A 24,542-nucleotide genomic window follows, 5' to 3' on the forward strand; every position below is an offset into this window, starting at 1 on the left:
GTACCATCGGACAGTTGGAGAAACCCAGACCTCACATCGAGTAACATCGGACAGTTAGAGAAGCCCAGACCCTACTCAGTTAGAAAAGCCCAGACCTTACATCGAGTAACATCGGACAGTTAGAGAAGCCCAGACCTTACTCAGGGCCTAATTCAGACCCGCTCGCGAGCGCTGAGCACTTGCAAGCGGGTTGATGGTGCCCTAGTGCGCATGCGCACGACGGAGGAAGCTCCATCGTGCGCATGCACGAGACCCGCATAGCGACAGCCAAGCTGTCGTTATGGGTCTCGCACCAAACGGGGCGGGCTGTTGATGGTGAGGACAGCACGCCCCCTTTGGTGGGCGTGCCGGGAGCGTTGCTGCCCAGACAGAGGCGTTCCCATGGGAACGCCTACCATCTGGGGCCGGCCCCACTGACATCACAGGTGATGTCAGTGGGAGTGCTTTTGGCTCTGATAGAGCCAAAAGCACTCCTGGGCTTGAGGCAGCGAGAGCCTACCGCAGGGTCTCGTCGCAAGCCCGATGGTCGCGACCATCGCGACCATCTTTTTGGCCGCTCGCATAAGCTGTGGGTGGTCACCCACAGCTATGCGAACGGCCAGGAGGCCGCTCCATTTTTAGGTAGGAGGGCCCTGATTCAGAGCGAGCGCTCTGGTCAGAGCGTCCGGCTCTGAATCAGGCCCTCAGTTAGAAAAGCGCAGTTAGCGCAGTTAGAAAAGCGCAGACCTCACATCGAGTAACATCGGACAGTTAGAGAAGTCCAGACCTCACATTGAGTTACATCGGACAGTTAGAGAAGCCCAGACCTCACATCGAGTAACATCGGACAGTTAGAGAAGCCCAGACTTTACTCAGTTAGAAAAGCCCAGACCTTACATTGAGTAACATTGAACAGTTAGAGAAGCCCAGACCTCACATCGAGTACCATCGGACAGTTAGAGAAGCCTAGACCTTACTCAGTTAGAGAAGCCCAGACATCCCATGGAGTAACATCGGACAATTAGAGAAGCCAAGACCTTACTCAGTTAGAAAAGCCCAGACCTCACATCGAGTAACATCAGACAGTTTAGAGAAGCCCAGACCTTACTCAGTTAGAGAAGCCCAAACCTCACATCGAGTAACATCAGACAGTTAGAGAAACCCAGACCTCACATCGAGTACCATCGGACAGTTAGAGAAGCCCAGACCTTACTCAGGGGGTCATTCAGACCCGTTCGTGAGCAAAGGACGCTCGCAAATGGGTCGATGTTGGGCCCCGTCGTGCGCATGCGCGAGACCTGGATAGCGATGGGCTCTCCGTCGCTCCATCACTCCTGGGCTTGCGGAAGCGAGACCCTACCACAGGGTCTCGTCGCAAGCCCGATGGTCGCGATGGTCTTTGACCATCGCGACCATCTTTTTGGCTGCTCGCATAAGCTGTGGGTGGTCACCCACAGCTATGCGAGCGGCCGGGAGGCCGCTCCAAATTTAGCTGGAACGGCCCTGATTCAGAGCGAGCGCTCTGGTCAGAGCGTTCAGCTCTGAATCAGGCCCTCAGTTAGAGAAGCCCAGACGTCACATCGAATAACATCGGACAGTTAGAGAAGTCCAGACCTTACTTCAGCACATGCTATGAGTCCTCAGGCGGCATCTGGTTTCGCAATGGCTAATTTATGCACGCCCATTCAACGGCGTTGAAACCCACTGGCACACCTGCGTTCGGCCGACCAACCCCCGTCACTACCCCCAAACGGCACTTCCTGTCTGTCACTCTGCATTGGGTCTGCATATCCTCTGCGTTCACAGTCTCGAGCGCAGTGGCTACAATCGACAGATTGCGTGTATATAAGCAACTGCGTACGCTGCTGAATCAGGCGCATAGTTTGCTTTGTGCTGTGTCATTTACTATATCATAATACAATTAATACAAATTTGTGGTCTACAGTGAATAGCTGTTATTGTGTTGCTTTTCTTCTTAAAGAATATAGTTAAGTGTTCATAAAAAAATAACAAGCAAAGAAGCAACGTGAATATCCTGTGTCAGCATTAAGGCCCAACATTATTTTTTCTTAGTTTGAGTATAATTACAGCATTGGGCAGTCAATTAGCTTATAGATGCATTTATTTATAGATTACTGTACATACTTTAAACCTTAAAAGATACTAAAGCCTGATTCAGTTTATTTATTTATTTATGCTACAGCTGCTGCCAAGTTACTGACAATGGCACTAGTATAGTGATTGCAGGGTTTGCATACTAATGAGTTGGATGGAATCTTTACTCATTAAAGATCAGACAACACTCATTAAACATTCGGAAAGGAAAGTTATGCCAAACTTTTACCCATTTAGTAGCTGACGCTGCATGCCAATCGTTGTTTTTATTTACTTTTATTACTTGTTTACAGCACTTGCAGACTGGCTTCCAATAATGCATGAGAAAATAAACTTATTATATACTGTATTCAGTCAGAAATTCGCACTAATGGCACTACATCAGGTCAGAGGCCAGATTCATTTTCTGGGGGCTCCAGAGCTTTGATGGGCTGATGTCACAGTTTTCCTGGGTATCTGCGCTGGTAATGTGCACATAATCAGGGGTAGGGGCAGGTGGATGGGTGACTGCACCGATTGATAAGGAGTCACAAGATTGCAACTCAACTATTTCAAGCTACTTTACAAAGTTATCCAGATTATTTAACTGATGTTAAATGAGATCAGGCTTTCCTTGGCATGGATAGCCGTCAGGGACGTATCTATAATTGGTGGAACACAGGCCCCTGGGTACAGGAGAACACAGGCCCCTGGGTACAGGGGGGCCCCGCACCGCACACCCTGCACCCATAGAATTACTTACCTCTCTGGAGTCCCACATCGGCGTGGGGGTCTGGCGCTGTAAAAACGACTGGAAAATGGCCACCGTGGCCACTTTCCCGTCATTTGCGCATGCGCAGTATATCGAAAATGGCCACCGCGGCTATTTCCCGGTGACCTGTGCATCCTCTATAGACTCTGGGCGCACTCTAGTGCAACAACTCCGGCGGTGGCCACGCACAGGCCCGCTGAGAGCCGCGGCGGGCCCGGGTAATAGGGGCGTGACCTAATCACCGGAGGTGTGGCCACGCCCCCTTCCCGAAAAAAAAAAAAGATTTGCATCGCCGAGAAGCGGCGCTGCGCGCTGGGGAGGGGGGCGCTCTGGGCCCCCTCAGCCCTGCTCAAAGCCAGGGCGGGCGCGATCAGTGTGATCGCTCCCCCCCACAGGCATAGGAGACTGCTGTGGCTACTGCTCAGCAGCCACAGCAGTCTCCACTGCAGCTCAGCACATGCTGTGTGCTGGGCTGCTGTGAGGGAGGGGGAGCGGCGCCGGACCTGGGCCCACCAGGAAGACTGGGTCCCGGTAATCTGTACCCGCTCCCCTCCGTGTCGGAGACTGCACACAGGCCCCCTCCTCTCTAGAAACACCCGATAGCCGTGTATATCTATTATTTCATTACTTCCATTTTTTTTAAATTACAATGTCAGAGAAAACAGGAAAACATTGGGATGAAAGTAGCTCTTAGCCAACGCTTTGGAATACAGAGAGTGGCAAATTGTTTTACATTGCTACTGTACCAAAGACTCCTGAAGGAATCAAGCAAACAGGGCTGGCGCTAAAATTAGGCAGCTGCTTAGGGTGCTGGCACCTGAGGGGGCGGCACTGAGGCCGCCAGCACAGTAATAAGGATGTCTCTGAAAGACATCCTGGCAGCGGCTATGGTTTGCATAAGCTGCGGTCGCTGCCCCTGCACTTACCAGCTGCTGTCTGGCCGTCACTGCAGACATGTCACAGTCTGGCATGTCAGGTGCAGCGCAGTCAGCAGCAACAGTGCCAGGTGCCCACCCTCCTTCCCGGAGACCAGCCACTGGTTTAGTCTTTAACATGTTTGCTGCTTTAAAAGTACAGGCATAGTCGCATGTATTCCCGCAGCAGCCTCAGCTTGCAGTCTATTACATTTAGTAGACGCTCTATGGTATAGGGATGTGTGCTAGAGTTATTTGTTAATGTATGGTGTATTATATATCTGTATATATGTTTCAGAAAATAACATCAATGTGGGCAGTGTTTACCAGTATTTTAAGATATGTTGATAATGGTAATCCACATCGGGGGCATGTGGTTACAATTGTTATTAAATAAGTCTATTATAACTGGTGGGCAATATCTGTAGGCAGGATTTTCTAGCGGTTTATGTATACATGTTTATATCCAAACACCAATAGTTCTTATAGTCAGGAGGGCAAAAACTTTAGGCCGTGTTTTCAGTATAGCTTGAATATACAAAGTCCTGAATAATGTGTTAGAAATCGATAATTCCTCCTTTTAACTACTTCTTATGTACATCTACCTCTTCAACATCCCATGGGTACCGCAAAATAATAGGTGCAGTATCAGGGTGGTGCGGACACTATTAGTGCAGATATTAGGTAAGTTGGATAATACTTACCAAACGGTTTCTGCTGGTCCTCTGGTCGCCAATTTGTACTCCCATGGGTATTGATATGCACGTATGGGGGTTAGTGATAGTGGTGGTAATTATAGTAGTAAAGGTGAGAGTACACTTGGTAATAAAAAAACTCACCTTTATTTGTTGTCACGACCCTGGCTAGTTTTTCACCTTTTTGCCTTGAGACTAAAGGCCCCCATACATCAGCAATTGATTGCAGCAATTGTGAAATTTGCAATCGATTGTGTAGAAAGATCTTTCCCTTTTTCAATCAATTGTGATATCTCTGCAATCGATTGAAAAAGGGAAAGATTTTTATACACAATCGATTGCAAATTGCATGGTTGCTGCAATCAATTGCTGATGTATGGGGGCCTTTACCCCTGCCAACTGTCCCATGGATCTGTATGTGTAAAGGCCCCCATACATCAGCAATTGATTGCAGCAATTGTACAATTTGCAATCGATTGTGTATAAAAATCTTTCACTTTTTCAATCAATTGTGGTATCTCTGCATTCGATTGAAAAAGGGAAAGATTTTTATACACAATCGATTGCAAATTGCACAATTGCTGCAATCAATTGCTGATTACGGGGGCCTTAATTTGCCTGGGAGATCTGCTCTAATCATGCTGGCTGCAACACTTCTGTGTATACATTTGGACTAATCTGTCCTTGCCACAGTGATTATTCACCTGGGTCCTATTCTGTCTGTGAACACTGCTAGCCTTGATTGAATCGTAGGTGTAGTTCTGACTCTCTGTACTGCAGATATGATTGCTCCCTCTGCATGTTGAGCTCTCAGAGTGCTACTGCCAGACCACCTGACCGTATCCACCAATTCCTGCCAGACCCAGGGTACATAGCATTCTGAGCCCAAGTATCTTGTTACTTCCCATGGTGTACAGATTGTGCTACTTCTATCTCCCTGTGTACAAGTGTATCCCAGGCTCCTGCAGGCAGCAACACCTGGTGCATCCGGAAATCCTGCTGGTTCCCAGACTAGTTCATCCAGTAATCCTGCTAGCAGCAATACCTGGTACATCCGGAAATCCTGCTGGTTGCCAGACCAGTTCATCCAGTAATCCTGCTGGAAGCTATACCTGGCACATCTGGAAATCCTGCTGGTTCCCAGACCAGTTCATTCAGTAATCCTGTTGGCAGCAATACCTGGTACATCTGGAAATCCTGCTGGTTTCCAGACCAGTTCATCCAGTAATCCTACTGGCAGCAATACCTGGTACATCTGGAAATCCTGCTGGTTCCCAGACCAGTTCATCCAGTAATCCTGCTGGCTTCAATACCTGGTACATCCGGAAATCCTGCTGGTTCCCAGACCAGTTCATCCAGTAATCCTGCTGGCAGCTATACCTGGTACATCTGGAAATCCTGCTGGTTCCCAGACCAGTTCATCCAGTAATCCTGCTGGCAGCAATACCTGGTACATCTGACTTTAGCTATATTTCTGAGGGGCTCATTTATTCTAATTGAGAGTTCTTATTGTGCGGCTTACATACTGGAGTCCACAAGGGCACTCCAGCATATAGATCACATTTTCACTGTCACATAGTTTCCCTTATAGTGTATTCTTTTGATGTTTGTTGGTTGTAGGCACATCGTGCTATGGCGGGAGCGTGGTGGTGAAGGCTGGGACCGGAGCCGTGGCCCGCGCTTGCTTAGGAGAACTTGGACAGAGTAGTTATATTGGTGCCACAGCCAGGGCCGGATTTACCGCTCTGTAACCAAGGTGCCCACCTAGGGCCCAGCGGGTCCCATGGTTGGGGCCCCCGAAATCTGGCCCTGTGAAGCAGCGGCAGTCACAACATCAAGTTCCCGATGTGAAGCAGGAAGACATCGTCGTTGGCCGGCATCTTCCTTTACTTCTCACTGAGAATCATTTGCCTCCAGGCGCAAGCAGGGGGAGCTGCTGAAAGGATTACCAGCTTCCTTATTAGTGCACTCGTCGTGACTACTGGACAGCTCTAATACTACAGGCAGCGAGGGGGCATACTGTGTATTTCTCTGCCACATTGACCTGTGACAGGGAGATACAGTAGGGGAGTCACATGAGTTTTGTATGGAGTGGAGTAGGATGGGGCTCCTGTGCAAACTGCCAAGAGATGGAGTCTGCTGAGTGAGTTATATCAGTGCTGGAGGTACAGAGGGGGTCATTCAGAGTCGGTCGCAAGCGCTGAGCGCTCGCAACTGACTGGATGTTGCCCCACTGTTGCACATGCCCCACTGTTGCACATGTGCGACCCCCGGCTAGCGACGGACGCTCCGTCGCTAGGGATCTCGCAGCAGACGGGGCGAACTGTCGATGATGAGTGTCACTCCACTGTGTCAGTTTTACATACCACACCAAGTGTAGCGCCGACCTCTAATCCACAATTGTTTATCGATGATGAGTGACAGCTCGCCCCATTTGGGAGGTGGGCAGGGGACGTGCCTGCCCAAACGGAGCCTTTCCCGCCGGAACGCTTGCCGTTTGGGGGCGGCCCCACTGACATCATTGCTGATGTCAGTAGGAAGCTACCTGGGGCTTACTAGTGCCCAAACCCAACCTTAGGGTCTGGTCGTAAGCCCCAATGGTCACGATGGTCTTGACCATCGCGACCATCACCCATGTCGGTCGCTAGAGCTGTGGGTGTTAACCCACAGCTTAGCGATCGACAAGGAGGCAGTCGTTCAGGATGCAAGCGGCCACCCTGATTCAGGGAAACCGCTTGCAACTAACGACCGCCTCTGAATGAGGTCCAGTGTGTGCAGGCAGTGTAATGTAGTGATGCAGTGGGTGCTGGCAGTGTAATGTGGTGATGCAGTGGGTGCTGGCAGTGTAATGTGGTGATGCAGTGGGCGCTGGTAATGTAATGTGGTGATGCAGTGGATGCTGGTGGTGCAGTAGGTGCTGGCAGTGTAATGTGGTGATGCAGTGGGCGCTGGTAATGTAATGTGGTGATGCAGTGGGTGCTGGCAGTGTAATGTGGTGATGCAGTGGGCGCTGGCAGTGTAATGTGGTGATGCAGTGGATGCTGGTGGTGCAGTAGGTGCTGGCAGTGTAATGTGGTGATGCAGTGGATGCTGGTGGTGCAGTGGGTGCTGGCAGTGTAATGTGGTGATGCAGTGGATGCTGGCGGTACAGTGGGTGCTGGCAGTGTAATGTCAGTGCTGGCAGTGCAGTGGGTGCTGGCAGTGTAATGTGGTGATGCAGTGGGTGCTGGCAGTGTAATGTGGTGATGCAGTGGATGCTGGTGGTGCAGTAGGTGCTGGCAGTGTAATGTGGTGATGCAGTGGGTGCTGGCAGTGTAATGTGGTGATGCAGTGGATGCTGGTGGTGCAGTGGGTGCTGGCAGTGTAATGTGGTGATGCAGTGGGCACTGGCAGTGTAATGTGGTGATGCAGTGGGCGCTGGTGGTGTAGTAGGTGCTGGCAGTGTAATGTGGTGATGCTGGTGGTGCAGTTGGTGCTGGCAGTGTAATGTCAGTGCTGGTGGTGCAGTGGGTGCTGGCAGTGTAATGTGGTGATGCAGTAGGTCCTGTCAGTGTAATGTGGTGATGCAGTGGATGCTGGTGGTGCAGTGGGTGCTGGCAGTGTAATTTCAGTGCTGGTGGTGCAGTGGGTGCTGGCAGTGTAATGTGGTGATGCAGTAGGTGCTGGCAGTGTAATGTGGTGATGCAGTGGATGCTGGTGGTACAGTGGGTGCTGGCAGTGTAATGTCAGTGCTGGTGGTACAGTGGGTGCTGGCAGTGTAATGCATGCCTGCCTACTTTTGAAAAAGCATTTCAGGGAGAGTGTGAAAGCAGCACCTATGAGCGCATGTTACACTGGGCGTGTACTGATAAATCTGAGAGGCGTGTCCTAAACCTGACTTACATCCAAATGTAAACCATCCCAAAAGCAGTTAGTAAGATTTGTTTGTTGATGAAAACACACTAATACTTTTCAGAAATTCATAGGGATCATTGTGCCTTATAATAACCAATGCAAGGAAATGACACTAATGATCCCATTTGAATGTATATATCTCTGTTTTTTAATATAACAGCTTCATAATGGGGGTAAGGATGAAATGAGGGAGATTGCTAGACTCTTCAGGGAGACAGGGATTTTGCTACTATTTCAGGGAGTCTCCCTGACAATGAGGGAGAGTTGGCAAGTATGGTGTAATGTGGTGATGCAGTGTGTGCTGGCAGTGTAATGTGGTGGTGCAGTAGGTGCTGGCAGTGTAATGTCAGTGCTGGTGGTGCAGTGGGTGCTGGCAGTGTAATGTGGTGATGCAGTGGATGCTGGTGGTGCAGTGGGTGCTGGCAGTGTAATGTCAGTGCCGGTGGTGCAATGGGTGCTGGCAGTGTAATGTGGTGATGCAGTGTGTGCTGGCAGTGTAATGTGGTGGTGCAGTAGGTGCTGGCAGTGTAATGTCAGTGCTGGTGGTGCAGTGGGTGCTGGCAGTGTAATGTGGTGATGCAGTAGGTGCTGGCAGTGTAATGTGGTGATGCTGGTGGTGCAGTGGGTGCTGGCAGTGTAATGTCAGTGCTGGTGGTGCAGTGGGTGCTGGCAGTGTAATGTGGTGATGCAGTGTAATGTCAGTGCTGGTGGTGCAGTGGGTGCTGGCAGTGTAATGTGGTGATGCAGTAGGTGCTGGCAGTGTAATGTGGTGATGCTGGTGGTGCAGTAGGTGCTGGCAGTGTAATGTCAGTGCTGGTGGTGCAGTGGGTGCTGGCAGTGTAATGTGGTGATGCAGTGGGTGCAGGCAGTGCAATGTGGTGATGCAGTGTGTGCTGGCAGTGTAATGTGGTGGTGCAGTGGGTGCTGGCAGTGTAATGTGGTGATGCTGGTGGTGCAGTGGGTGCTGAAGGGGTTCTCCCTCTCCTGAAACCCCAGGCTTGGTCTGAAGCCCGGGGCTCTTCCCCGCACCCCTGGGCTGTGAGTACGGGGGTAAATATGTGTTAAATAGTTATAAACTATTGTATTTTACAGTGGAACTACAGGTGCCAGTATGACTGCCCGTTGGCACTTTTGGAACAGGCAGCCGGCACCCGTATCTCCACTGTAAAATAAATAGTTAAAAAAAACACAGGGCCTGATTCAGAGCCGGGCATTCTTTCAGAGCGCTGGCTCTGAATCAGGCCGGCATTTTTTTTTTTGAGTGCCTGCCTCCTGGCCGCTCGCTAAGCTGTGGGTGACCACCCACAGCTTTTGCGAGCGGCCAAGTGATGGTCGCGACCATCGTGACCATCGGGCTTGCGACGGAACTCTTGTGGTAGTGTCTCGTCCATTGCAAGCCGGAAGCTCACTACTGAGGCCGCCCCCAAATGGCAGGCGTTCCTTCAGGAAAGTCTCCATTTGGCCTGCCACCCCCTCCTGCCCGTCTCCAAAACGGGGTGAGCTGTCAATCACAATCGACAGCTGCCCCATTTTGGTGCGAGACCCGTAGCGATGGAGCGCCCGTTGCTGGCCGGGTCTCGCACATGCGCAGTGGGGGACCATCAACCCGCTTGCGAGCGATGTGTGCTCGCAATCGGTTATGAATCAGGCCCACAGTACACACACACCGTATACAGTAAAACTTTATTACACACCTACAGTACCTCACTCACACTCTACAGTTAGTGTCCGCTGATTGGCTGCCATCTCCAGACAGTTCACACTGATCAGTCAGGAGCAGGGTAGCGGTGCATGGAGTCACACATACACCATTACAGTAAGTATATGGATCAGGTTCCATTTTTTTATTTTGTCAAGACCCCTGGATGCTAAGGAAACCAGCGCGAGGATGGAGGTGAATATAGGATCTTTATTTTAGGTACTCCAAAGGGACAAGGAGACAGACCAGCTGGCAGAAGGTAAGTATATGTGAGTGAGGTAGGTAGGTGTGTAATAAAGTTTTACTGTATACGGTGTGTGTGTGTGTACTTTGTTTTTTTAACTATTTATTTAACAGTGGTGGTATGGGTGCTGGTCTTAAATATAGGGGGAGCCCTATGCATTTTTTTCCCCCTATATTTAAAACCAGGACAAGCCCTGCAGCCAGGTGCTGGTTCCTAAATTACGGCGGGAACCCTACATGTTTTGTTCCCCATAATTTTAGGAACCAGGACTAGCTGTGCAGTCCAGGGCCGGTTATGCTTTTGGGGGGTGGACCCTACGTCATTTTTTTTTTTACATTTAGCCCATTTTTTTACAGCTACAACCCACAAGCAGCCTTCACATATCTCACTGATATGTGCAGGCTGCTTGTTCGGGAGAGTTTTACAGAGAGAAATCTTGGGTGAGTAAATCTCCTTCAAAACTTGCTACTCGGGGGAGAAATCTCGATCTGCTTCACCATCGGCCAACTCACTCTCAGCTAAACTCACTTCATTGTAAATTTGTGAGTTTAATGAGCCTCAAATCACCCAAGTTTCGGCGATGCTAATCGAGTTTAAAAAAAAAATAAAAAACTTGATTCTTAGTAAATTTATTCCTAAGTCTCTGTGAGAGTAGTCGTACTGGCACTGGCTGCCAGAAATTCCTGCTTTAAATAGGGCACCTTAATGGGTGATTGGTCCCTTTAGTCATGACGGGGCTTGCTGTACTGTGACTGGTTGGGCGTCCGGGTGATCTCACCCCTTCATGGCAGCGTCCATTATCTGGAATCATGAGAACTGCCCACCACATGTAAGTGAGCGCTGTGGTGCAGCACAGTGGGGGGAATTGCATTACCATAGGGTACACCTGGGGACCCGGTGAGTGACTATTAACATCATTGAAAGTCTGCAAGGAAGAATATTGTAATATATGTTAATATTGCACCTACTCTAGGAAGTGAGAGGCCACAACTCTAGTGAGATAGTGTGGAACGGGATGCAGTCGGATACCGATGATATCCTGATACTGACATCCCGACATGGGGCTAAAGATAGGCGTCGAAATCCCGAAGCCTATCATTAACCCCAATACAAAATCCCGACACCCGGCAGACCGAACGAAGGTAAATGCTGTTACCACCTCTAATTTGTTTTATGCTGAAAAAAGACCTCAATCATGAAAGTAGGTTTACTTCTTTTAAACAGAGCTTTGTTATATATGTCAAAATAATACCCCTTTCACATATAGCCTAAATACCCAGATTTTTGCCAGTGCACACGCACCGACCCGGGTCTAAACTATGTGTGAAAGGTTGGGCACTGAGACCTGGGAAATTCATGGGTTAATAGACCCGTGTATTTCCTGGTTCATTGGTCTGAAAGGGGTATAATTGAGATTTAAATAATCTATATATTTGTTGTAAAGTGTAATTGAAAAGTCCACAGCTCAGGTGATTTATGGCTGGGAAAGAAGACAATGGCTGATATCAGCTATTTTCAGAAGGGAGTCAAACATAAACTGCACTCTGGAGATAATCTAAGAAGTTAGATGTTCAAGAGGTAAATCTCAGTCTCTTTAAGCTTACCATAAAGTTTTATGGCATTAATCTTACTGGCTCAAAGTTCCGTGGTAAATGCTTTGATTGCATCCCATTATATTTGAGAGTCAGTGGAGTCAAATGTTCATGTTACAAACAGTTACGCAGTCTGTCATAAAGGAAGTCTCTGCAGGAGTCGAGTCAATTGATCGGCCAATATATGTGGTACCCGTCGGCCAGTGTGTGCCAGCACATGAATGACATCGTTCACAGACATATTGCGTCAGCTGTGCTGCACAGCCGATGGACAGATATATCTGCAGACATATCTGTCCATCGGCAAGTGTGTACAGGCAACCAGCCAACCATCCATACACATGAAGCGGCAGCCACAGGGAGGGGAGTGGATCCGTCCCCTGGCCAGAGGGACTCGCGGCTGCATGGGAGATGATGGTCATTCAATGTATATGAATCGCCATCATCTACAGATAGATCTGCAAATTACTCGATATGCACATATATCTGCTAGGTGTGTACCCACCTTTAGCCATAATTATAGTGTCAGACTGGGGTATGAAGGGCCCACCAGAGGATTGCAATAGCAGGGGCCTGCTGAAAGGGCATAACCATCTGCCAAAGTGAGTGTACCCAGTGAATAGAGAGGTGTGGCAATAATATGTGCAAAGGAGTTATCTAGCGATAGACCTTCCAAAAGCCATAGAAAAGGGTTGTCCTGATTAATAAATATATCCCACAGAGTGACATTAATAAAAAAATAATGTGTTTAGAGATCTGCCAGTCCAGCTTTAACTTTTTGATATAAATTGAGGATGATCTAAATTGAGCTACTGAAAACTGAATATTAATCCCATTTTAAATACGTGTTATTTTAGGATTATTATTATTTTTAGATTAAATGTGTTTATCTTTGGAGTTGATGAGGGCTATATTAATTAAAATACTTTTTCTAAGCAAATACAATACATTATTAAAGTACAAGAGAAATTGAATATACTGATGGAGCATAATAGATTGACACCCCACAAGTCAGGGATGAACAGAAACACAAGTCAATAAAGGACAAATACACCGGGCAAAAAGAAATCCACAAGGATGTAGGCACAGACACCATGCACCATGATAAACGGCTCAGAAAAAAACAGTAGACTTACCCCTGCAAGGACAGCACGTAGACAACTCCACATGCCACTATTATGTCATCAGACTCTTCCACATAAAAAGGAAAAAAACAGCACAATACTCAGATTCCAGTATGTAATAATAGGTAAAAAAAATAAAAATATATATATATAATAGCTTGGATATATAATAAATGTATTGTACATACTGAATAAAAACCATTAAAGGCTTAAAAAAGCTATATTATTGCTGGTAAAAGCTCATATAGCAAATAAGTAGCAGGATCACAATTCTCTTATTCTTTAATTCATTAGAGACTTCCCAGTCCAGCTGGATTTAGCTTTTAATTGTTACAATATTGTTTCATAATTATATAATAAACTGCTAGAGTGTCAGTTTGTTACATAATTGTCTGATTTATACAGTATCATTTATTTGTGGCTTCTGAATTGTGATGCTGCTATTTATTTGACATATGAGCAAATTAAACTGACAGGGTCCCCTGCTCTTTGTTCGGCAACCCCCTGGCCCAGACCTCATCACCACGCTGCCTATGCAACCGACCCCCATCCAGAAAAGCTATTTAATAAAATGCACTCACATATGTATGTATAAAATGCAATTACATATGTATACACACACACTATATGTATATAAGCAGTGCCTACCCATAGTTGCTGAGTGATTATTTATTTTATTTAATGATGCAGAGTAATTGTTAACTTTATTCAATGATGAAGAGATTGCTTCTATTTTGGCTCACCTGGCATGTGGAGAGCAAGGGAAGAGGGGGGAGGGGAGAATTGCACCTCTGTGGGATCACATGACAAGTAGAGCTGATAACTGGGGAGGGTGGTTGCTCCCATCTGGGCTCACCAGGTATGTGGAGGGCAATGATCACACCCGCCCCGAAAGCAATTTTATCCTACAGACATGGCACCAGGGGACATGATGACTGAGATGGTGTTGGAGTGCCCTCATAGGGACATTTCTCAAGCTGTTTGTCCCCATCTGTATGTGGAGTACTGTGTAATGTGCTGGGCCTGTATAATAAATATAAGTAATAATAATAGTAAGTAAACCACATTACAATTAGTTCACATGCACAAGTCATAAGTACTTCAGCCATGTAACATGTGTCCCTCTCACATACCAAGGTAACACCCCAGGAGTCACAACATGCTTTCCTCGCATATGATCTTGAATCCATATTTGTACATTGAACACACCTGCTGCACACACAGAACACACAGCAAAAATAAACCCACAGAGAGCATACATGGGTCCTACACAGAACATACAGGTCACATACAGACTTAGAACCAGCAGACAGCCTACATGAGTCTCACACAGAACACACCTGCTGCACACATGGAACTTAGAGAACACAGTAACATGGTTCCCTCAAAGAACACACCTGGTGCACAGAGAAAATACATGTACAAAAAACACACAAAGAACATGTGTTACACACATGTGTCCGAGGATCACATGGTAAGCTTTGCTCAGGTCAACATGGCAACCACACAACTCAGGCTGCATAGCCTAGAGCCAGGCTCCCCACCCGCCTGTTCCTGCTGAGCCCACTTACCTTACTAAAGAGAAATATCATGCTTTAAAATCTCTGAGCAAGGACACCACCATCACCATCCACCCAGCGGATAAAGGTGGAGCACTGGTGATACAGAATATGGAGGACTATAAAAATTAATTGTACAGACAATTAGATGATACCACAGTGTATCAGAAATTGGATAGCGATCCTACTTATCAGTACAAAACAGAGCTAGACAGCATTCTGACACAGCTGTACAAAAAAGCTGGATTTCAGAATCCACCAAAAATAATTCAACAATTGAAAAACCAGCAGTTCCTATAATTCACTACCCAAAATACATAAATCTATGGTCTCACCCCCAGGTCTCCCCATAATCTCAGCTACATAATCTCTATATAGCACCATTTCTAAGTATCTAGATTACTTTGTACAGCCAACTCATCATGAAACCTTTCTGAAAGACACTAACACACTTCTTCAGCAATCATATAACCTACATGATTTGCCCACAGAGTTACTTCTATGTACCATTGACATTATCTCACTATACACCAGCATCCCCCACCAACAGGGATTAGGCAGTGTCCAACGTTTTATTCAGAGCAATAGTGAGTATCAGGGTCCGCGGATACCACTCATCATAACACTTCTAGAAAAAACCCTCAACAGAAATGATTTCCTATTCGATAGCTCTTTTTCTCCAGCAAAGAGGATGTGCCATGGGCTCATATGTGGTACCCTCTTTTGCAAACATATATATGTTTGATGTGGAGAAATCATGATATCTTTGTAGTATGGTCTGTATCCAAAGAGGAATTTGTCTCTGCTATGAGTACAGTAAATCAGATGCATGAATACATAAAATTCACGTATGAATGTAGCCACAAAGTGGTGCATTATTTGGATGTGATGATTGAATGGCATACTATAGCACTGAGTTCACAACCAATATCTACCACAAACCAACCGACTATAACACTTTACTACATGACCGCAGTCACCACCCTACAGCTCTGAAGAGGGGATTGCCATACTCCCAATTTTTTGTGAATAAGGAGAATTACCTCAGACAATGGAATTGCAGAAAGAGAAATTGATACCAAGATGCAGAAGTTCATCAATAGAGGGTATCAACAAAGAGATCTTGAAACTTCTACGCGCAAAGTGATGAGCAAAACTCGTCAAGAACTCTTTATTTACAGAACCAACAATAAAAGCACAGCAAATACTATGTTCTTTTCCAATAAGTTCAACACAAACAGTAAATTCATTAATCGTAAAAAGAAACTGTGGCCGATTATCAGCACAGATACTGGCTTCAAATCCTTGACCAACTCAACCATCATGATGTGTAACAAGAGGGGCAGGAATCTTAAAGACTGGCTTGTCCACAATGACATCTCACGACAAATTCCCCAATCAGATACACACTTTTTATCCAGAAAACCAGGCTGCTACCGATGCACTGGTTGCACCACCTGCAGCTATATGGAACCTGGGAACTATGTTGTTTATCTGCACTCTGGGAAACATATTCCCATCAGACACATTCCCACATATATGAGTAGATACGTCATAAACATTATCAGATGTCCATGTAGTATGGTGTACATCGGTAAAACCACACAGCTATTCCGAGAAAGAATGGCCCAACACCACACAGCTATGAGACAAGCCCATGCAGGAAAACATTAACCAGCTGGTCGTACGGCACTTCAAGGAGTTTCACCATTCACTAGCAACTCTCACATATGGTACAAAGTAATCAACCACTTGCCAATGTCCAAGAGAGGCGGAGATAGAGACGCCTGCTACAGATGGAAACACGATGGATCCGCAACATGAACACTGACTCCATTTGGCCTCAATGAAACTATTTCCTTTGCATGTTTCCTATGACTTTAACTATTTTACTTTGGAACTCCTACCAGAGTTTGGACATTTTTTGGCGTTAGGGCCTCCATTAGTTACATAATTGTAACAAGTTTTTGTTTCATGTGTTCCTACATATTTTTTTTATTTTTTTTCATATTTTTTCTTATTTTTCTATTTTATTTCTTCACTGGTGGTGTTTTTTCTGCATATGCTGTTGACATGTCCCTAATTGATGGGTCAACTCCCATAGGCAAATGGGCTGGAGTTTGTAGCCTCACTAATGTACCCATGAGTATTCATACATGTTACAGTCAAACCATACAAGTCATGCCCAATCTCTTCCGACCTTGGCAGCCTAGCAGTACTGGGCCCAATCAGTATTAGGACGGGCGACTTCCTAAGAAGTTTGGGTACTGTAATGAAGGTCTATACACCAGAAATGGGGACATAGGTGATGGAAATAGTGTACACACAGAGTACTATGTTGATCAGCTATTCTGACCTAACACACTTGGGGGTATATTCAATTACACGCGAGGTTTACCAAGGTAAAAAACCTTGCGCCCAATTTAGGAATACCACGGGTATGCGCACTCCCGATACCTGCGGTATCCAATTAAAAAAAAGTGGTCGCTGGGTTTTCAGCTCTAAAAACCTTGCACCGCGTAATAAAAAAAAAGAATTCAGCACTTACCTGCCCGGGGGTCTCTGCGGCTCCCAGTGGCCTCCCCTCTGTCTTCTCACTGGAGAGGGGGCTGCTGGGAGATGTAGTTCTCCTAGTGCCCATTCCGGGGGGGCCACACAAACCGGGGGTCACACACACACACTCACACACTCATACACACTTATAAACAGTAATAAAAACTCACACACACTGACATACTCACCCTGCTGCAGAAGACCCGACTTCCGACGCTGGATGAAGAAGACACTGCTTCGGAAGGTAAGTAATTAAGGACTAATTAAGCTAAATCGTAACTTCCAATTGCTTAATTAGTCCACAGGGGGGGTACCGTCAGGATGCCAGAGCAAGTCCCAGTGATTTTTCCTAATAGTTAAGACTTTAGAAAAAAAATCACACTTGCTCAGGAGGTGCGTGAAAGGAATGGGTATGAAATACCGCCGGCCGCATGGCCGGCAGTTCGATTCCCGTCAGCGGCAGCCCGACAGGAGCAGAGTTCGATGCAGCGGAAGCCCGACAGCGCTGGAAATCCCGATCGTGGATAGGTAAGTATCCACTAACCTAACCCCCCTAACCCTAACCCTCCTTAGGGGTGCCTAACCCCAACTTCCCCCCCAAGTGCCTAACCCTAATCCCCCCTCTAAGTGCCTAACCCTAACCACCCCCTTCCCCGCTACCTAAACCTAAGTTCCCCAGGGGGGTGCCTAACCCTAAGTCCCCCCCGGGGGTGCCTAACCCTCCCTCCCCCTAGCCTAACCCTAACCCTCCCGGGGGGTGCCTAACCCTAAGTCCCCCCTGGGAGCCCTAAACCTAACCCTCCCCCCCCGCGCGGCTGTCCGCTCGCGGTGCCCGGCATCACTACGATCATGATGCCGGGCGCCGGTCTCCCGGCATCGCGGAAATGCAGGCATCTACATCTAGACGCCCGGCATTTCACCTGTGCCGGGATAAGACAGTCGGGAAGCTGGCTGCCGGTATATAGGCAGTCGGCTTCCCGAATGCTTCCCGCGTAAAAAAACCTCCTGGCGCGTAAAAAAAGAAAAAATCTGCAGCTGTTTGAATAGCAAAAAACCCGCACCTGCTGGGAAAAACCTTGCAGGTGCGGGTTTTTCGTTATTCTCGCACCCACTTGAATATGCTCTTTGGTGTGTGTTTCATTTGTTCTTTACAGCAATCAAGATGAGTGATTACATCACTTTTTGAATATTTCCACCTGACTTGGAAATTATACAGTCACATTATGGTTTTTTCTATTGTTACTGGACTCTTCATTTTTTATGTATCATTGTTTATGTTTTTATTTTTTCACTTTATTTTTTTCTTTTGGGTGTGGAGTTTTCTCTATTTGCATATTTTCTTCTATTCTTTTTCTCTTTTTTCACTTACACGTTTTACCCCCATTAATATTGGTATTATGGGGCATGTTGCTCTCCATTCTTTGGTATTGTTTTTCACCTACTTCTGAACCATTACACCAGGGTGCTTGTTATACAGTACAGTATGTCATTATTACCCATGTTTTGACCATGTCTCAAGCCTTTTTCCAGCATGACCGCTGGGAGTGCTGTGACTGGCTGCACAGTGCGTGGTCCAGCGGCACTGCCCTGTGGGTGATGTTATCACGTTGGTGAAGTCATCACACTGGGGCCGTACTGCATGATGGATGCGTGCTGATGACATCATACCCACAGCTCCCAGCGTGACACATGAAGAATCAACACCTATCATTACAGATATACTGGTATATAGGTATTTGTGTGTTCTTGATAAAAGTCTGTGACTGAAACGTTGAACAGGACTTGACACAGTTGTCAGAGTGGAGTCTTCTTTCTAAGACCCATGAGTGCCGCCTTCTATTGATTATTGTATATGAATAGGGTTGTTGCACAAACTTCCAGGAGGGTACCTGGGCGTATATATTTTGTAACAAGTGGAGTGGCAGTATTATTTGCTTTGTGTGTAAATGTAAATGTATATGTGTGTATATATATATATATATATATATATATATATATATATACACACACACACACAGTATAGACATACTGTATTACACACACACACTATATACATACTGTATTGTGCGCACACGCACCCACCATTACTGCACCTCTAATCGGGCTGCCAACTACACATGAGTAAAGAATCAGCATCTCCACACACCCACTACAATTTGGTGCAATCACGCTACCCACCTCACGGTCCCTAGCAATACGTACCCACATATCAATTCTTATCACATTTCATAAAATTTGGTTTATTTTAATTTTTTTTTTTTTATTTTATTTTACTTTTTCAGTGTTACTGCTCATGTACATTTAGGTTCCCCCATCATAGGTGCACATCGCGCATCACATGCCACACTCAGCGCCCGCTTCAGTCCCGTTCCCGATAAGCAAGCGTCACCATGGTGACCAGTATCGCCACCGGGAATCCACTCTCTGATAGGCTGCACCACACCATCTGACGCACGACGCAGGGGGATACCTGCGTCTATGCGTCACACGGCACTCCACACCCCCGGACAACCCACCAGGCTCTCACCAGGCTCTCACATGACCCACCAGGCTCTTACGGAATAGGACATTAGCGCGCACGTGGGAAGTGATGTCAGAGGGTAACCCGACGCTCCCACGGCAACTCTCACTGCCCGGCAGCCCAGCCATCCCAACGTGGCATTAACCCCGCGCCCAAACACACACCCCCCTGCCCGCAGTACAGCCACATGTATTCACTGATTAGCCAATTCACGTGTCAATCACCTACACTGCCCCCACTGACCTACCTGCATCCCATTTCTGAATAGCACCTCAGCTCCGATAGGCTAGCCAACTCACTGGGTACGCCCACACACCCACCCTCCACCTATATATCACCCCTCAGTCCATCTATCAGTAACTCCTTGAAGAAGGCTTAAGGCCGAAACGCATTGGAGAATACATACCCCCACACAGATTACTGCATCACCACACCTTGGTGTTCATCACGGCAAGGTGGGACAGAACTACAAACGCGGACCACCGCATCATCCCCACCCTCGGAGCAGTGACTGGCGCCCTTCCGGGAACACCCTGCGGGCTCGCAGGGTGCCAGCAACCACCGTACTTACGCCGGAGAACATAACAACTGTGCACCAACCAGGGACAGCACACCTACCAGTAGGTAACAATACGATCAGTGCGGGACGCCGCTACTGTCACTGTACGGGACTTATTTATCAACAACACACATCCTGGTCCACTAAGAGGGGACGTGCAGAAGTAAGGGCCGCACGGCAAGGAGCCCCCTAAAAGGGCCCACCAACTCCCTGACCAGGAAACAACGGAACCCGCTACCCATCCCCAATCCCACTCACGGAACCACCTGGGGAGCATTGTGTCTCACCAATAAACAGGTTGGATTCAATTTCCAGTGTCTGGCTCTTCATTGCACACCATACACCACCTACACTGCAGGCACACACCGGCACACGCCATCCCCCGCAACAACAAACCCCCCCTTATCCCACCCTCCCCATTCCCCCTTTCCCCCCCTGTCTTCCCCCAACCCCCACCCACCCACTCCACATTACCCCCCCACACACATACACACATAGGAGCGCACGTGTACCCCCTTCCTCCAGCTTTAATCCGACAGGATCCGGTACTCCTGTTCCACGTGCAGCACCACCATACCCCATTTTTTGCACTAGCCGCTTTGAAATCTTTGCCTTTGAGAGACCTTGTTGATGCAGTATAACTACCTTGTGTTTTGTTGCTTTGCTCAGTCTTGCCATGGTGTATGACCTGTGACATAAACAGTTACACAACCTGACCTTTGTAGCAGAGTTTGGCTGTTCCTCACCCTGTTTTAGGCCTCCTACACAGCTGTTTAATGACAGTGTTTCAACCTTCATATGAAAATGATGATCATTATCACCTGTTTGGTGTGATGGTCAATCATACACCTGGCTATAATCCTACAAAATCCCTGATTTTGTGCAAGTGTACCTCGAAGAATTGATACTGTTTTGAAGGTCACAACCAAATATTGATTTGATTTTAGATTTTTCTTCTATTCATTCACTTTGCATCTTGTTAATTGAAAAAAATAAACTATTAACACTTCAATTTTTGAAAGCATTCCTACTTTGCAGCATTTTGTCCACATCTGCCTAAAACTTCTGCACAATATTGTGTATATATATTGTGATGACTTGGGGTAATTAGCTCAGTAGAGGGTGGATTGGTGCAGTGTTTAGGTGCTTTAATGAGGGTCCACACACAGCTTCTGTGTACATAAATGGAATAGTGCTTTACTTTTTAGCATGGAAATCAGGAAACAAAAGTGAACAGAAAATAATAAACAGCCTAGCCCCTATTTAGGGAGTCTAACTCACTTCTTGACCCCTGACTATAATGGTGCAGCTAGTCTGCCAATAAAGTCTCTGCCTGCTTCTCTGCAGATCTATCGCCGGCTCCAGTCTGGCTTGGCTGCCACAGCTATACAAAACACAGTCAGTCTTGGTGGCCTTCCCTGTCTCCTCCAGGAATAGGCTCTGTCTTCCCCAGCCTGCAGCTTAGAGGCTGTTATGTCACACAGTCTTTTGGAGGTTTAGGGTTCTCCCTACCTCCTGTATGTCTGAACCTGGCTTCCTAGCCACCAGTGGCTTCCCAGTCCAGTCTGGTCTCCAACAGTAGTGCCACCTGGACTGGACAAACAGGCCCCAGTCTGTACTGACTGCAGAGTCTTGCAGACTGACTCTCTCTCACTACCCCCAAAGGTGTGTCAAAACTCAGTAATTTTACCCTTTGTCGGAGGATCTCTCCAACCCCACACAGAATCTGCTGCTCACCAGCACCATCTCTGGTGATACTGCCACATATCCCCTCACCAGCTTGAAACCCCTGGGTTCAGCGACATGGGGCCATACAGACTCTTGTGATCTCTGGGGCCTCATCCTCCAGGTTCCAGAGTTTATCTTACTCCTAAATTTTTTTCTTACTTTATGGTACTTCTTCCAAAGTGACATACATCATCATCATATTTGTCAACTGTCTTAAAATCCAGCAAGTTATTTTCCTCAGAATCTTCTGATTGAGACCAAGAACAGCTTTTTCTTTGTTTATTTTTCAAAGAATAAAAGGTGTCTGGTTGTGGCCTAGGATCGGCCATTACGCACCCCAGTGCCAGCTTCCCATGGTCACTCATGTGGTCAGACGCCAGGTGCGGTGGAGGGTGATGCGCTGAGTATTATTCTTAGAGTAATGTAGATTGCCTTGATTATGCTGTGCCTTGGTTACTGCAGTCGCCATCATGGACGCAGCCATGACAGTTTGCATCAACTGACTACCCTGTACCCAATGGTAGCATGGTGATGGTCAGCTGAAGCTATCCACCAATGATCTGCTGCTGCAGGGTATAAAGCCGGCCTCCAGGCAGCAGGAAGTTGTCTGTGCAACATTGTCGCTTCTGAGTGTATCCTTGCTGTTACTTCATTCTAGGTTTCTCTCGATTCCTTGTGAAACCAGTGTCAGATCTTTGTGCAACAGTGTGTTAAGAACATCTAGCCTGTGTGCCTCTATACCACTCTTTGTGCAAGAGTGCGTCCAGAACATCTAGCCTGTGTGCCTCTATACCAACTTTTGTGCAGCAGTGAATCCAGACATCTAGCCTGTGTGCCAGCTATACCAACTCTGTGTAACTGTGCGTTATCATCTTGCCAGTGTATGTTACTAATACCGGATTGCGATGCAGGGTTGCGTCAAGGAACCCTTCTGGTGTATCAGTATATGTGCCTATCTCGGCGCAGCATTGCGTCAAGGATCTCTTTCTGGTGTACAAGTTATGGTGTCTTTTGATGCAGTTTTGTGTCAAGACTCCTCTCCAGTGTACAACTCTCTAGTGCTCACCTTCTCATCACAGGACACCTAGCACTATCAGCATTATAGTACAATTAGCTATCGCCTGTATTGGTGCTTCTTTTTAGAAGTATATGTCCTGGGCCATTTATATCTGTCTCTATTCCCATGGTATCAGACACCAGTCCAAAGGTCCGCGACCTGCCAGTTGGGTGCAGCTAAAACCCATATCCCGATTGGTGGGGTCACTGGAGAACACCTCCCAGCTGGTTAGACTCCGTACCCTTGGACTGGTCTCGTCAACATCTGACATCCATGTATGAGGAGAACATATATACAGGCCCCACGCCTCCGATTCTTTCCTCAACCTGGGACCTCAGCTTTCACTTCCTCCAAAGGGGAATTCTCCTCGGCGGACATGACAAAAGGTTTCTCTTGCATTAAACCTCTTATAGGTACACCCATTGGCCAACTTCTGTTTGTCACATCTTTAACCTTCAGCCTTGAAGCACAATATTGGCTTTTGGCATACTTCACTGGCAAATAATTTCCTTTCAAAGTGCCACCCTCATCCTGAGAGACACTAGCATCACAACTTCCAGACCTTGGCTTTATGTCAACAGACCATGTACTGGCGCTGCCACCCTCAGATACCGGACCCTCATGTCCATGTAAGATGTTTGAATCTTTGCTCCATTGATCTGCAGACTTTATCTCACGGCTTTGATGGCTGCCACTTTATTAAGGCATAGATCACTTGCATTTTCTTGTGCTCCCGCTTTTTGAGCCTTGAAAATAGGTGAACTTCAGCCTATGCTGGTGGAAGATTTGGAAGTTGTTCATCATTCCACAGAAGTCTTTATTTTCAATTACTGTGTAGCTGGACTACTAGCTTCAAGCTTTATAATGTGAGACCACTCCATTTCCCCACAGACAAATTCAGCAGCATTGCAAGTTCCATCCTGCTTGCATGAAGGCATGGTTTCACATACAGGAGTATTACTCTTCACAAGACTCTCAGAATTAACTTTCTTTAAGGTTCTGCTTTGTACTGCAAAACGGTGTGATTGAGTCACATTCATACCAATCTGAACACATGGAAACAAGAGTCTCATCCTTTGAAGCCATCACTATCTCCTTAGACTTCTGTACATCCTGCACCTTTGCTTTACAAGTCATGCGATCACCATCTGTATATGTCAGTTCTTTATCATCAACTACAAACACAGTTTTGCAATCTGGAGCTGTGCCCCTTGGGGAGGACTTCACACCCTCAGCTATCACTGTAAGCTGAAAGACACTGCAAGGAATCTCATCAAGTTTTACAAGACGAACCTTTAGGGAACTTCCCAACTCTGATACTTCTGTCCCTTCTTGTACACTGTGACATTTAATGGGGACATCTTCTATGTCAAATTGCTGCTGACAAAGGGCCTGATTCAGAGCCGGTCGCTATTAGCGCTCGCTCGTTCAGAAAAAGTTGTGGCTATTCAAATGAACCGTTCACTCTTTGCGGTCTGTTGCCGCCTCTATGTCTGAACGAGTGAACAAAACATGCGGTCGTTTTTTTGATAAAAACGCCCCCTGGCCGCTCGCATCA

This window comes from Taudactylus pleione, unplaced genomic scaffold, assembly GCF_031769625.1.
Source record: "Taudactylus pleione unplaced genomic scaffold, aTauple2 ptg000179l, whole genome shotgun sequence".
NCBI classification, from domain to species: Eukaryota; Metazoa; Chordata; class Amphibia; order Anura; family Myobatrachidae; genus Taudactylus; species Taudactylus pleione.